The sequence below is a fragment of the Charadrius vociferus genome, unplaced genomic scaffold (assembly GCF_000708025.1).
Source record: "Charadrius vociferus isolate BGI_N301 unplaced genomic scaffold, ASM70802v2 scaffold111, whole genome shotgun sequence".
In the NCBI taxonomy this organism is placed as follows: domain Eukaryota; kingdom Metazoa; phylum Chordata; class Aves; order Charadriiformes; family Charadriidae; genus Charadrius; species Charadrius vociferus.
Genome location: NW_009647046.1, coordinates 2,905,255 through 2,917,569, shown reverse-complemented (window position 1 = coordinate 2,917,569; position 12,315 = coordinate 2,905,255). Strand labels below are relative to the sequence as shown.

Sequence of the window (12,315 nt, the reverse complement as noted above, 5' to 3'; positions counted from 1 at the left end):
TTTTTGGAGCTTGGATATTTTCTGCTTTCCTTTGGGATCCCCTGTATGTTAATAATTTTATTTAATCTTGAATCTCTTAAGAGCTAGCACTGCTAGTTTCAGAGCCGTTAGTACTGCATGTAGGTGGGGACTTGGAACACCAAAGCCTGAAACAGATCCAGACAGGAGATAATTCATATGGAAGACAACAGGAAGGATGGATGTTACCTTTAAAGATGGCATAAAAGTGAGAGGAATATAAATTTAATACATTTATATAGTATCCCTTTTTTTTTACCATCCACTTCACATAGAGTACTACTAAAATGCAGCTACATCTGATGTAGTGAGTTTAGATACAGTTCCTTTGCCAGAAACACAGGGAAGCAATTTTTTTTCCCAACAGGGCAGCATTAAGAAACATTTATAATTGCGTGGAGCAAATAGGACCTCAGCTTTTAAGCTCCGCTTTGAAAGATCCAGCACATTTCCTTTGAGTCAAGAACATATGCTGAAATACATTACATTTAAGTACTTCTTAAAGCTATATTGCTGTATGATTTGCACCATCTGATTTTCAGACTTGCTCCATAAGTCTCAACATTGAATGGGAAAAGAAGGGCAAATGTTGCAGCAAATAAAAGGAACATGTGTTTTGTAAGTCTTCAGTGGCTGGAGATGCTTAAAGAGCAGCTTTCATCTTGACTCCCACTCTGAGGGTTTATCATACTTGCAGTTCCATGATGGTTTTTTTGCTGAACAGTCAGGATATTGTTGCATAGGAGACAAAAAAATGTAAGTGAAACCACAAAGAATACAGTTGTGTTAGAACAATGTAGCTAAGGCCCCAGCTGCTAGTGGAGGTTAATACAGTGTTACTCACTATGGATGGCCCATCTCACTGTTGTCATTAAATGGATTAGTCAGCAGTAACTGTATTTGGGGTTTTAGGATTCCTGCCATCTTTTATTCCAAGTAAGGACAGTCCTACATCTTGTAGAGGTTGTGTTTTGTTTCTTCGTTGTATTGTCTTCTCAGTAGCCTACATCACAGCAACAACCCATCCAGAAGTTTCCACAGAACACTGATCATGCTTCCTTTAGGAGAAATCACTTGCATATCATATCTGGTCAAAATCATTTGCTTGCTATGAGAAACTGTCATCCCACCGCTAATCAGTTAAGTGATATTCCTTTTTATTGTTCCTGCCATGAAGATCCTTACAAAGATCCTGAAGAGCCTGGCCTTATTATGAGGTTGAAAAAGATTTAACAACTGAACTCTGTCTGTTTTCAGTTTCTACCAGCCAGGATTACTGTATGGATTCATCTCTACATTTGTCCTCCAGTAGATGGCCTTTTTTCTCCCTCTAGAAAGCCTTGTGCAGCCACAAGAAAGTGTCCTTTTTCTTTCTGCAACAAGAGTTGCTCTTTTGTCTATTTTCTTACACTTCACTGATTACCATAATATATGCATACCATCAGTGTTAGAGCATAATGCTGGAGGATTTAGGACATTTGCCTGAACTTCCCTCCAACAAAATATTCTTAACTTGTGGTTCATGGTAGTTGGTCCATGGAAGTGTATTTAGGTGTAAAATAGGTGGCATTTAACTTAAACTTTGACAAAGATGTGTGATGTCTATGAGAAACTTTAAGGATTAATGGACGTCTAAAGAGTTTACAACTTGCTGGGCTGAAGCTTAAAGAACATTTTAAAAAAAAGTCTTTGTTTAATTTTTTAGAAATTGATATCTGTGTTAAATTCTTATTAAACATGTATTTCTCCATGTAAAATACAGATAAAACTAACTTATTTCCTTTTCTCTCTTCTCAATCTTTTTTAAAATTATTATTAATTTTAGGACACACGGCTCACTGGAGTATTGTAAGAGTTAAAATCAAGAGACATTACAGAACCTTAGCCAAAAGCATACCCTTAAAAGGGGTAGTTGGATGCCTTGTTGTTTCAGGTTTCTCTTAGTGCATTCATTCTGTTCTGCATTCAGACTAGTTCTGTAGTGTTGGTCATTTATAATCATTAATCTAGCTCATTGATATTGTAATGGGCTCCAGACATTCTCTGTAGAGCTTACATGCTCCACTGCATTTCCTTCTAAATAAGTAATGATGACTTCTTCAGTCTTGTCATTAACCAGATTACCTTTCTCCAGCCAGTTCTCTTATTGATTTGTTTGGTTTGAGGTTTGTTTTCTTCTTAAGTTTTTACACTCATAAAATAGACTCGGTATCGGTGTGTTTGAGAGCATTTTACATGACTGAACAGCAGTGCCCAAGCATAGGTCCAGATACTGCAATACTTATTTTTATGAATAGAGGCTTTAACTGTTGAGTCAGAGGCTCCTAAAAACAATGTCTTTTCGTTTCAGACTGTTTTTCTCAGCATTATAATTTGTGAAAGAAAATTGGAGAAAACTAGCCAACAGTCTGGGTACTCAGAATTATACTGCATAGGCTGTATATAAACCTATATATAAATATACTGTGCAGTAAAGTCAAAGTATGGCCAGGACTATGAATGGCTTTCAGTTCTTGGGAGATTCATATTTAAGTCGTGTAGTCAGATTGTTCCAGGTGAACATAAGTGCACAGAGAAAGATGTTCTAGACCATTCAGTGCTTCGTGGATCACAACCAGCTTCTTGAGTTTCAGCCACAGCGAGCTGACTACTTTGTGTAATTGCATACTGGTGTCACTGGTGGTGGCGTGTGGGATTCTCCATTCTTCACAAGCCTGAACTTGTCTCTTTCATGGTTGGGCTCATGATGGACACATTTCAGAGAAGCAGTATCAGAGTGTCTGCTGTGATGACAGCTGTTAGTGAAGGTGCAGTTAACTGTTCAAAACTTTGCAGTAGATTATTTAAAAGTCGATGCAAAGCAGCAACAGAGGGAGACACACAAGGCTGTCCTTGAGCGTGATCTAAATTATGCTGAAATGTTTTGTCTCTCTTCCATGAGGTGTTTGTAGCAATTGCACTGTTCCTTGAAAGCCTCTTCCAAACTAGTCATTAAAAGAAAAAAGTCCAAAACATTTCCATTTCATTCATTGTTCTGAGAAAATTGTTGACCATTGCACTTCATACTTTTACATGCCACGTTGAAGTCTGAAACACTTTGGAGATTCAAGGTATTTGAAAATACCTGATCCTACTGGAACTGGTTCAGTGGAACCTTTCATTAGTGTTTCCTGGAAAGGCTGGGCTAGAAAGCAGCTGGAAGTCAAGGACATCTTTGATTTGAGATTGCTACAGCAATCTGCAGCATTTCCACAGTTCATTTTATGTCCTGCTTAACCTCTACCTCCTTCTCTTTTTAGGCCAATTTCACAGCTTTCTTCTGCTCCCTGACCCCGTGTTCATGACACAGATGAGCTGTCTGGCAGTTAACTGTATTTCTTGAGGCTCCCAAAGCAGAAAGGAAATACCAAACAGTAACTGAAGACTGTGTGCCTCTCCCTGGCCATAGTCCCGTTATTGTCACTAGACCAAGTACATGTCTGAGGGAGGCGGGGTTGTATGTAAGGTCCTGTATTGCATGAGATGCAGCTGCATACCACCTGCCCATTTACTCTGCCCATCTCGTGATGCGTAGCTATGAATTCTTTAGTTGTTTTGAAGATCTTAAGCTTAATGACAACTTGTTTTCTCGAATAGAGACTGATCCACATCTTGTCTAAAGATTACTGCTGCTGTTTGAGAGCTTGGGGAAATGTGCATTCCTGTATTTCACTATTAAGATTGCTGTGGGTCCCGTTTCAAGTGGTTGAGCAGTCTGCCCCCCAGATGGCCAGAACTTCAGCGGGAATGTTTGCTCCTTATTGTTTACAAGACCAATTAGCTCTGGCATTGGATTGATTATTTTCTCAATGAGTGACTGAAAACTCCTCAAAGTGAGGAAAAATCAACTGTTGTACAGGATTAAAGCAGTTTAAATCTATTAGTTCACCTATTGCTTGGAAGATCTGCTAGTTATACCTTCAGTGACATTACAGTGAAAGGAAAAAATAGTTTCATAGTCAACACATATAAAGAATGTCAAATGCCACAGCATTTCAGTTATAAATTATTCTCACTCTGAAATTGTATCTTATTTCTAGTTTACCTGTCTTAAGAGCCAGTCTTGTGTTGTGGTGTTGTGGTTTGGTTTTGCTATGCCTATATTTGGTAGATTAACGTGCCTCTTATTATTTGATGTCATTTCCCTTGTAGCTACCTACAGGCCAAGGACTACCAGTGGTGATCTCTGCTGCTCCGCAGGCTTAGTTACCCAAGAATATACAGCATATTTATAATCACACTTAACTTCAGATGTTAGGACATTCTTAACATTTCTTACGTGGCTTTTTAATGCCTCTGAAACATGAGGGGAAGTCTGTCATTTTCATACTGTAGTCCACCAAAATAGCCTCTTTGTTTCCTTCAGGCCTATGTCCTTTGGAGAAGGTTAAATGTCCTTTTGGATCATACTTAATGAGCTGAGCATATCTTTAGGATTATAGGTGCTCCAGAATATGCACAGAATTATCTTTGCAAACCTTAAAGAAAGCCACATGGAGAAAACTGGGTGTCCACGTAGTAAATAAAGTCTAAGCCACTATTTGGTTGCTGTAGTCAATAACATATTGGAAAATTTAAACCAGGCTCTTTTGTTTGTCATCTTCCATCTCCTTTTTCTACTTCTGGAAATACTGACAAAAGTTGTGGCTGCTTCTCCTTTCTTATTGTTTGCTGTTCTTGCACTTCAGGAACTCTAAATTCTTTAAGCTCTAACTTCATTCAAAGTCCCACCCTATAGTTAAACCAAGAAATTAAAGAGTTAACATTGTATTTAGCATTACATTAGGCTTAGTGTTAAGGTTCCTAAAGTAGGTGGAAAGTTCAAACTTGAGTCGTGTTTCAGGCTGTCTGTGGATTCAGGAATATCACACTGCATCAGTTAAACTCTTTGACTATTGGAATGATTTCTTTACAACCGTGAGAGCTGGGAACTTTTTTTATGTTTCTAATGAAAGCTTAAATTTTTCGGTTTGTGGATGTGCCATGCCAGGCACATAAGCACACCAGATGATAGCCTTGGACTGTACCTTTGGCACAGCTCATCCTGCCCTGAGTAACATTCACTCAAAGCTGAAGTAATGCTGCCACATGAAGCATTTGATACCGAAGGATAATTATGGGGAATTTGAAAGGGACTAGAGGATGATTAAAGTTTGTATAAACAGAAAGATTCTGGATTTTGGAGATAGGATGGGAGCAGTTCTGTATAAATTCACTTTCTATTTTCACTGATCTGGCAAGTGGTTTATTGATAAAAGGGCTCAAGACCAAAGGGCAGGAAAACAATCACACCATCTAGAGGATTTTCCTCTTTAAAAAACCTTTACCTCATTCAAAATATGGTGCTACTGGAGCCTTGCCCATAGTAAGGCTGGTTTTCAGTGAATTTACTGTTCGTATGAACTGTCCAGATTCCCTCCAGAATGAATGAGTTCATTCTTCACATCAGCTGCAGCTGAATCTTTTCCTTCTTACCAGAGTGCCTCGAGACTAGCTTTCTGCTCAACCACGGTGCTAATCCCCTCTCTTGCAGCACTCCTCCAAGAAATCTTTTTAGGTCAGTCTGCTTAGCTCTCCACTATATTTGTCTTGAGTCTGACACAGGTTGTTCCAGGCAAATCTCACTAAATCTCTGTCACTCTACTTTCTCACATCACAAGCTGGGTCTTTCTACCTGTTGTCAACAGGAGTCACCTATCCAGGTCTGCTGTTTGCAGCCATGGTCCTTTTGTAGAGTGCAAAACATCTTGTTTGTGAAGGCTGCTTGCCTGCAGCAGTACCCTTATGTCTGGTAGAATTTTGCTAGTATTCTCATAGGTCAGAAGAGGCAATCCAAGGTGCAGCTGGTGCTGCAGGTACCCTGCTGGAAGAACCGCCCCCCCCCCCCCCCCCCCCCCCCCATAGCAACTCTGGACATTCTTCAGTTATCCTGTCTGCTTTTGCTGTCCTGTCAGACACAAAGTCACAGAATCACAGAATGGTTAGGGTTGGAAGGGACCTCTGGAGATCATCTAGTCCAACCCCAAGTCTTTTGGGGTCCTTTCCTGAGAATGCCCTGGGGTCCCTTCTGGGAGAACCTAAATGGTACCAGTGATGAGGTTTGTGAATAACCTGAACTCATCTGCCCGTTTTGATAGTAAGGATGCTAAAAGTTCTGTCTTCAGAGTATGTCCGATAGCAGAGTATTCACAAACCATCTTAGCAGGTATGGTGCAAGTACAGCCAGTAAAGCTGAACCTACTTTTAATTAGAAGGATCATTAATCCTATGACAATGCCTTGCATACATCCTGGACTTTAAGAATTAAAACATCTTAAGCAGGGAATTACCTGAGCCTGTCTAACAGTTTATCTCTGCTGAGGAGGGGAGGTTCTGCTCTCCTTTTCTAACTTATCTCTTCCCTGCACCTGGCCATGCTCTTCCCCATCTTGCTTTGCATGAACTTCCATCAGATATTTCTGAGAGTCACTTCAATGCGCTAGCCCCAGAAAAAAGTTGAATTTTCTCAGCAAGGGGCCTGCTGAGTGCCAGAGCTGGTACAAGAGGTGGCCAGCAGCAAGTGAGGGGAAAGGAAAGAGGAGAGAAAGCATTGAGAGCTGCCCCTTTCATCAGGAGTAAGGTTTTAGATTGGCTTAGCTGCTTGTTCAACTTCGCCGTCAGGAGGGCAGAGGTAATGCGTTCAGTTATTAAAACTAAGAAAATAATTATTTTTTTTGTTAGTGTCTAATGAGATTGAGCCAGACGTTGGTACAAAGCCACACAGTCTTTTAAAGCTACTCATGTCCAAGACTCCATGTAAAGCATAGATTCTTATGTTGATCCATGAAACAGATTTGACCATTACTTTCTTTAAAATATTCACTAGAAAACCTTCCTTTAAAAAATGAAGTTGGTTTTGAGCTAACCTGGCAGAAGTCTTTGGCTTCTAGTGCATTTTCCTGTTGCTTAAAAATAACAAGTGGGTCTCTCAGTTTTCTTCTGATTTTCCTACGCTTGTAGGAATATTTTCTAACGATTGTGGGAGCTGTCCGTACACTGCAAGATCAGAATGAATCCTGCTGTACACGTCTTACGTGAACATGCTTATACAACTTAAGGGGAAAATGTGCGAGGGCTTATTCTTTATTATTTAGTTTATCTTTATTTAACCTTCCCCCTCCAATTACGGGGATAATTATGTGACCTGCTGTTTTGCTTTTTGTTTGTTTGAAAAATAAGGAAAATCCATTTTTAAAATTAGACAAATGCACATTCTGGATCTGGTTTCTGTTTATTTTGTATCTCTTCTTGTCAGTGGAAAAAGCAAATTAGTCAAAGAAACGGCCCTTGAATGTTTTTATTTTGTTTCAAATTCTTATTTAAACAACTAGTCTCTCAAGTAACAGGAACAGATCTTTTTCATGATACGTCATAAAATGCAAAATTTTATAAAAGATTAATTTAAAAGGAAGAAAACATTTTTCTTTTAGAGTAGAAAGTGTTATGAGGAAGAAACGAGGGTTTTACACAGCTGTATATCACTGTTTAGATCCTATGCTTGGATTAATTTTCCTAGAATTCTTGGTTTTCTGTTTGTTATTAGCACTAGGTATATGGAGGAAATTAGGCTATAGGCATTTTCTGAACAAGGCATGTGCAGAGCATAGCTTATTAGCCAGATGTGAGTTGTGAATTTGCAGTATTATCAATATGCATGTTTATACTCAGGTTTTTTTGTAAAATCACAGCTCCTATAGACAGCACAAGAGCACCTAGACTTTCATTTTTAGGGGCTTTTGTTTGTTTTTATTCTGTTCTAAAAGATTGCAAACTTGCACGGATATAGAGAGAATCCTAAGGATGTGATAGTTATGACAGAAACATTAAAAAACTAAAGGCCAGGAAAGTCTTTCCTAACATTTGAAAAAAAAAAATAAAATTATTTATTAGGCTGTTCTCTGTTATATTTCTAGAAGACTGATTTACAGCTCTATGACTTCATGAGTCTTGAATGACTTCATGACTGTGGTAGAAAAGCAACCTGTGGAAACTGTGTGTCCTACCATAATCTGCAGAGGAAGGCTACGTTGCCCAGGGCTCCAGCCTGCTTGGATAGTGGTTGTATATAAAATATGATGGAAATAGGGAACTTTAATGTATATTCATCGAGGCGATCCTTGTGTTTCTGGGAAGTTACTAATATGACCTTTTGGAGCAGATTTCATATACCAACCGCAGTAAATACTCTCCCACAGCTTTGGGCGTATTTATAGCAGTCACAGTGTTGTGACAGCATTGCAGATAGCTACTTCTTGTGCCGAAAGCAGCCTAGATACAGCAGCAATGACTGCGATTCAGTCTAAGTCCTAAATATTTATTGGCTTCCTGGGTAGATTTTACAGCCTTCACTGAACTCTAGGCTTCTGTGGCTGGGCTGCTGTCAGTATGAAAGATAACTAGTTTAAAGATAGCTCAGGTGTGTCTAGATGTCATGGTTTAGGCTGGACTGGCCAATTAATGAGTGACACTGCCCTCATGACACTCACGGCAGCATAAACGCATTATTTAGCATTCCTAGAGTTTGCGTCACTTTGGGTCAGGTGCCATCTGTCAGCCACATACAATCTGGGAATGAAGCTGGTTGAAAAAACACACGTGTTTTAAAAGCCAGGGAAATAAAAAGCAACTGCCTTCATGTTTCTCAAAGGCAGGCCATTTTTATCCAAAAAGTGCTGTTTGTTTTCTAAGACTGTACCACATGGACAAACTTCCATCTCCACTACGCCTCTGAAACATGAGGAAGAGTCTGCCTGAGGCACTGAAAGACAATAAACTACTCTCAGACGGTAAGATGTAGGGAAGAGTCAGGATTTCACTAGTGGCAGAGTGGTAGCAGCAGCAGTACAGGCTGGGCAGGAGTTTGAAGACCAGTATAGCAAAATGATGGCTGAACGGTTGAAGTGCTTCCTGTGCAACGCTAGCCATCCCGCTTTATGTTTCTGTACTTACTCTGTTAAGCCTCCCATCTCCTTCTTAGTGTACCGCTGTTGTAAAATCACTTTGGAATTTGTTATTAGCTGCTTTGCAGTAGGACAGTGGTATGTTCAGCTGTAAATGAACATGGTTTACATGCAGATTGCCGTCAGTCTGTCTCCATCCTCAAGCACATGGTATGACCAAGTTTGTTCCACGGCGAGAGCATGGTAGAGTGCGTACAGCTCATTGCCCTGTGCTGCGGGGTCAGATGTAAACTCTCCGTGATTTGCTTCATTTGTTACTGGAACTTGAGATACAGTAATTTGTGGTAGCAACCAAAGTAGCAGTTGTGGATTCCAGTTTTCACTCATTCTGCCTGGTACCTTCCTTCTTTTCTTTCTTTCTTCATCATGCAGCGTTGAACACTATTTACTCAGCTGTGGCCTGGAGACAGGAAGGAGCAATGCGGTCATGCACCAAAACTGCCCTTGTTTATTCCAAGCAGCTCTTGGCAGACAATATGGTGCACGGGCAAATGTAATTTTCTGCATGGTCTTCGCTGACCTTGCTGTGGGGGATAGGAAAACAGTCATCACAGCAAACTGTAGACACCTCCTGAGGCCTGCGGTGATCCCCCTTCCTGTGTAATAGGTACCCATCTGTAGTCTGAGAAATTGATATGATTTATTGGTCAGGCGCCTGGGGTGTCTAGAGGCTGAGTTGTGTTACGACCTAAAAAAGTCTGCCTGCACACTTCAGTGACTGACTTGGTGCCATCTCTCCAGGCATACGAAGCAAAGGGCTTCTTTCTTTAGAGAAGGAACTTCTCTGCACCACTTCAGCTTTGTATGCAGTTCCCATCTAAGCAGACCATTTTGCTGAAAGACTGGAGCTGTAATTAATTCCACTTTTATTGACAATGAACCTCACCCTTTGATGTGCTGGGTGAAGAGGATCTCTGCCACCCTTTCCCAAAGTCTTTTTGAGCAGACTTCTGCTTTTGCTCTATGTGGTTTCATTGTTTTGTGATGGAGGAGTAAGGATAATGCTGTGACCTGGTACAAAGAGGGAGGAGAAGACGACAGCACAAATTATTTTAAATATTAAAAGTATGTTATTTCCAGCAAGTGAGAGATCTCTATTTATGCCTCAAAACTAATGCTTGCTTAGGGCCCAGTTATCTTCTCAAGCTGCTTTGGTCTAGCAACCTGACAGCAACTGCAAACAAAGTGCAACTTTCTCAGGAAACCTCATCCTTCCAAAAAACCCTTAAATTCCTTCACCTTCAGGGGGAGGAAGGAGGAGGCCAAGATTGAGAATTAATAAAAAGGGGCTTTGCTGATGAAAGTGGGCAGATTATCCTCCTAGAGCCTGTCTGTTCTGAATGCATGAGGTATGCTTTGTACACTGCTGGACACCACACTGTGAAAATCTAAAGGGGATCAAAGCAGAGCAACAGATATGACAGGGCTAGGTAAGGAGGGATGTAGAGGGTAAGATAAACGGATTTAACTTTAACTAAATATAGTTATCAGTTAAATAAATTGAATAAGATACAGTATGAAGAAAGGGTGGTTATAATGATCTGTTGACAAATGAAAGGAAGAAATAATGGAGAGCAAGAGGTATAAGGATGCATAAATACAAATTTGAACTTAAGAAACAAAAAATCTAAATTGAGTATTGCATAAAGCTTCCAAATGGTGTGACTCCTTCAGACCAACATGTAGACTTTTTAGACAAAAATCGGAAGTTTAATGCCCAGCATTTTTCAAAACTAGATTTAGAAAGCCTTGAAGAGTAGTTGTAAGAGGTCTATACTGTCCTCTTCAATTATGAGAAAGTGTCTGTTTCAAAAGAGCCTTTTTATGCCCAACTTCTCTGTTTTCCTGTAACCTGCTTCCTATGCTGAGCCTGTTGAAGATGATTTTATGAAACTTGCACCTTAACACAGTCAGAGAGTTTTCTTAAGAACTTAGGACCAAAATCTCTATTGCTATAAATGACTGTTGACCTAACAAAATGACAGAGAAGAAAATTTTCTTTCCTCTATGTAGTGTCGTGAAAGAGAAATAGTGAGCTGGAAATTCGGTTAAAAATATGCATCATCCTGCTCATGATAACTGGGACTTTTTCAACAATATCTTTTTGCAGTTGTACATAAAACTTGGTCATACTTGATGACATTTAAGGAACTGGTTAGCTAACATTGCAGGAAAAAATCCCACCATTCCACTGGATGCCATCATTAACCCAAGCTCAGATATACACTGACTGAAGGACTAATGTAGTATCTGCCATAGAGAGCAGCCTCTGATTTGTGTTTTAGTAAGAAATGACAATGCAAAAAAAAGTTACAGTGCCCTCCATATTCTCTCAGACATCTGTAATTTCAGCGCAGTCACAGAAATTTAATTCAGCTCAGCATCCAAGTTTTGGAAGAAGAGAGATTCTGATGTATTTATCCCTACGGTATAGTAGGTTGCAAAAATCCCAGCAATGACATTGTAGTTCTGCACAGGCTGACTTCCTTGTGTTATAGCAGATTTCTGGCTGCAGAGCTGGCTTTTCCAGAGAGAGCAAAATCACCTTTTAGCATGACCCTAAACCTGAGGTGCTTCATTAGATAGAATGTCCTCCCAAGAGCAATGCAAAATATAGTACTCGAGAGAGCGTCTATAATGGATGTCAAAGAGTCTGACAACAGTCTTTTTCAGCTATAGGGTTTCCTATAAGAAGAGAAAAATAGTAGCGCTCTCCTCTCTGTCCTCCGCTTCCCTGGCGAATAATGTAGGTAAAGGAAAAATCTCTGACTTGATTTTGGTGAGAGTCCTCCCGCAGTATTTCTTTAGTCAGCACTGAAAATACTAATTTGGCTGGGATTCTGCATACCTGCCTCTTGAAACATCTGACAAAGGCGCAGCATTTTCCCTTTCTCTCACTTTTGTCAAACTGCCAGAAGTTGTGGAGATATGGAGAAGTGGCTATCATCTGGGACATGGATGGGAGCCTAAGGAAGGCTAAGATGTGTCTGTGGCAACAGAACTCAGCTCTGTACCTCAGTCCTAATGCCTGTGCCCTTTGGATCCCCTCCCTGACTACTGCTTGGCTCTACTTCCACCCCCCACTCTTTCTTCCATACTTTGCATTCTTCTGTGTATAGAAGAACTGCAAAATTGCTGCTCTTTAGCTAGTCTTCTCCTTAACTCCAGTCCACAGCCTGTTGGACTATGAACATACAATCATGTAGGGCTTTTTGACATCAGTGTGTTTCCATTCCCTTGGGATCCTATAAGCTTCCCT

General features: G+C 40.2%; 1 protein-coding gene across 1 annotated transcript in view; it reads left to right on the top strand.

The window, feature by feature from the left end:
- LOC104295892 (chromosome unknown open reading frame, human C11orf49) overlaps positions 1-12,315 on the top strand; it is a 72,131-nt gene that overhangs the window by 44,557 nt on the left and 15,259 nt on the right. The window lies entirely within an intron of this gene.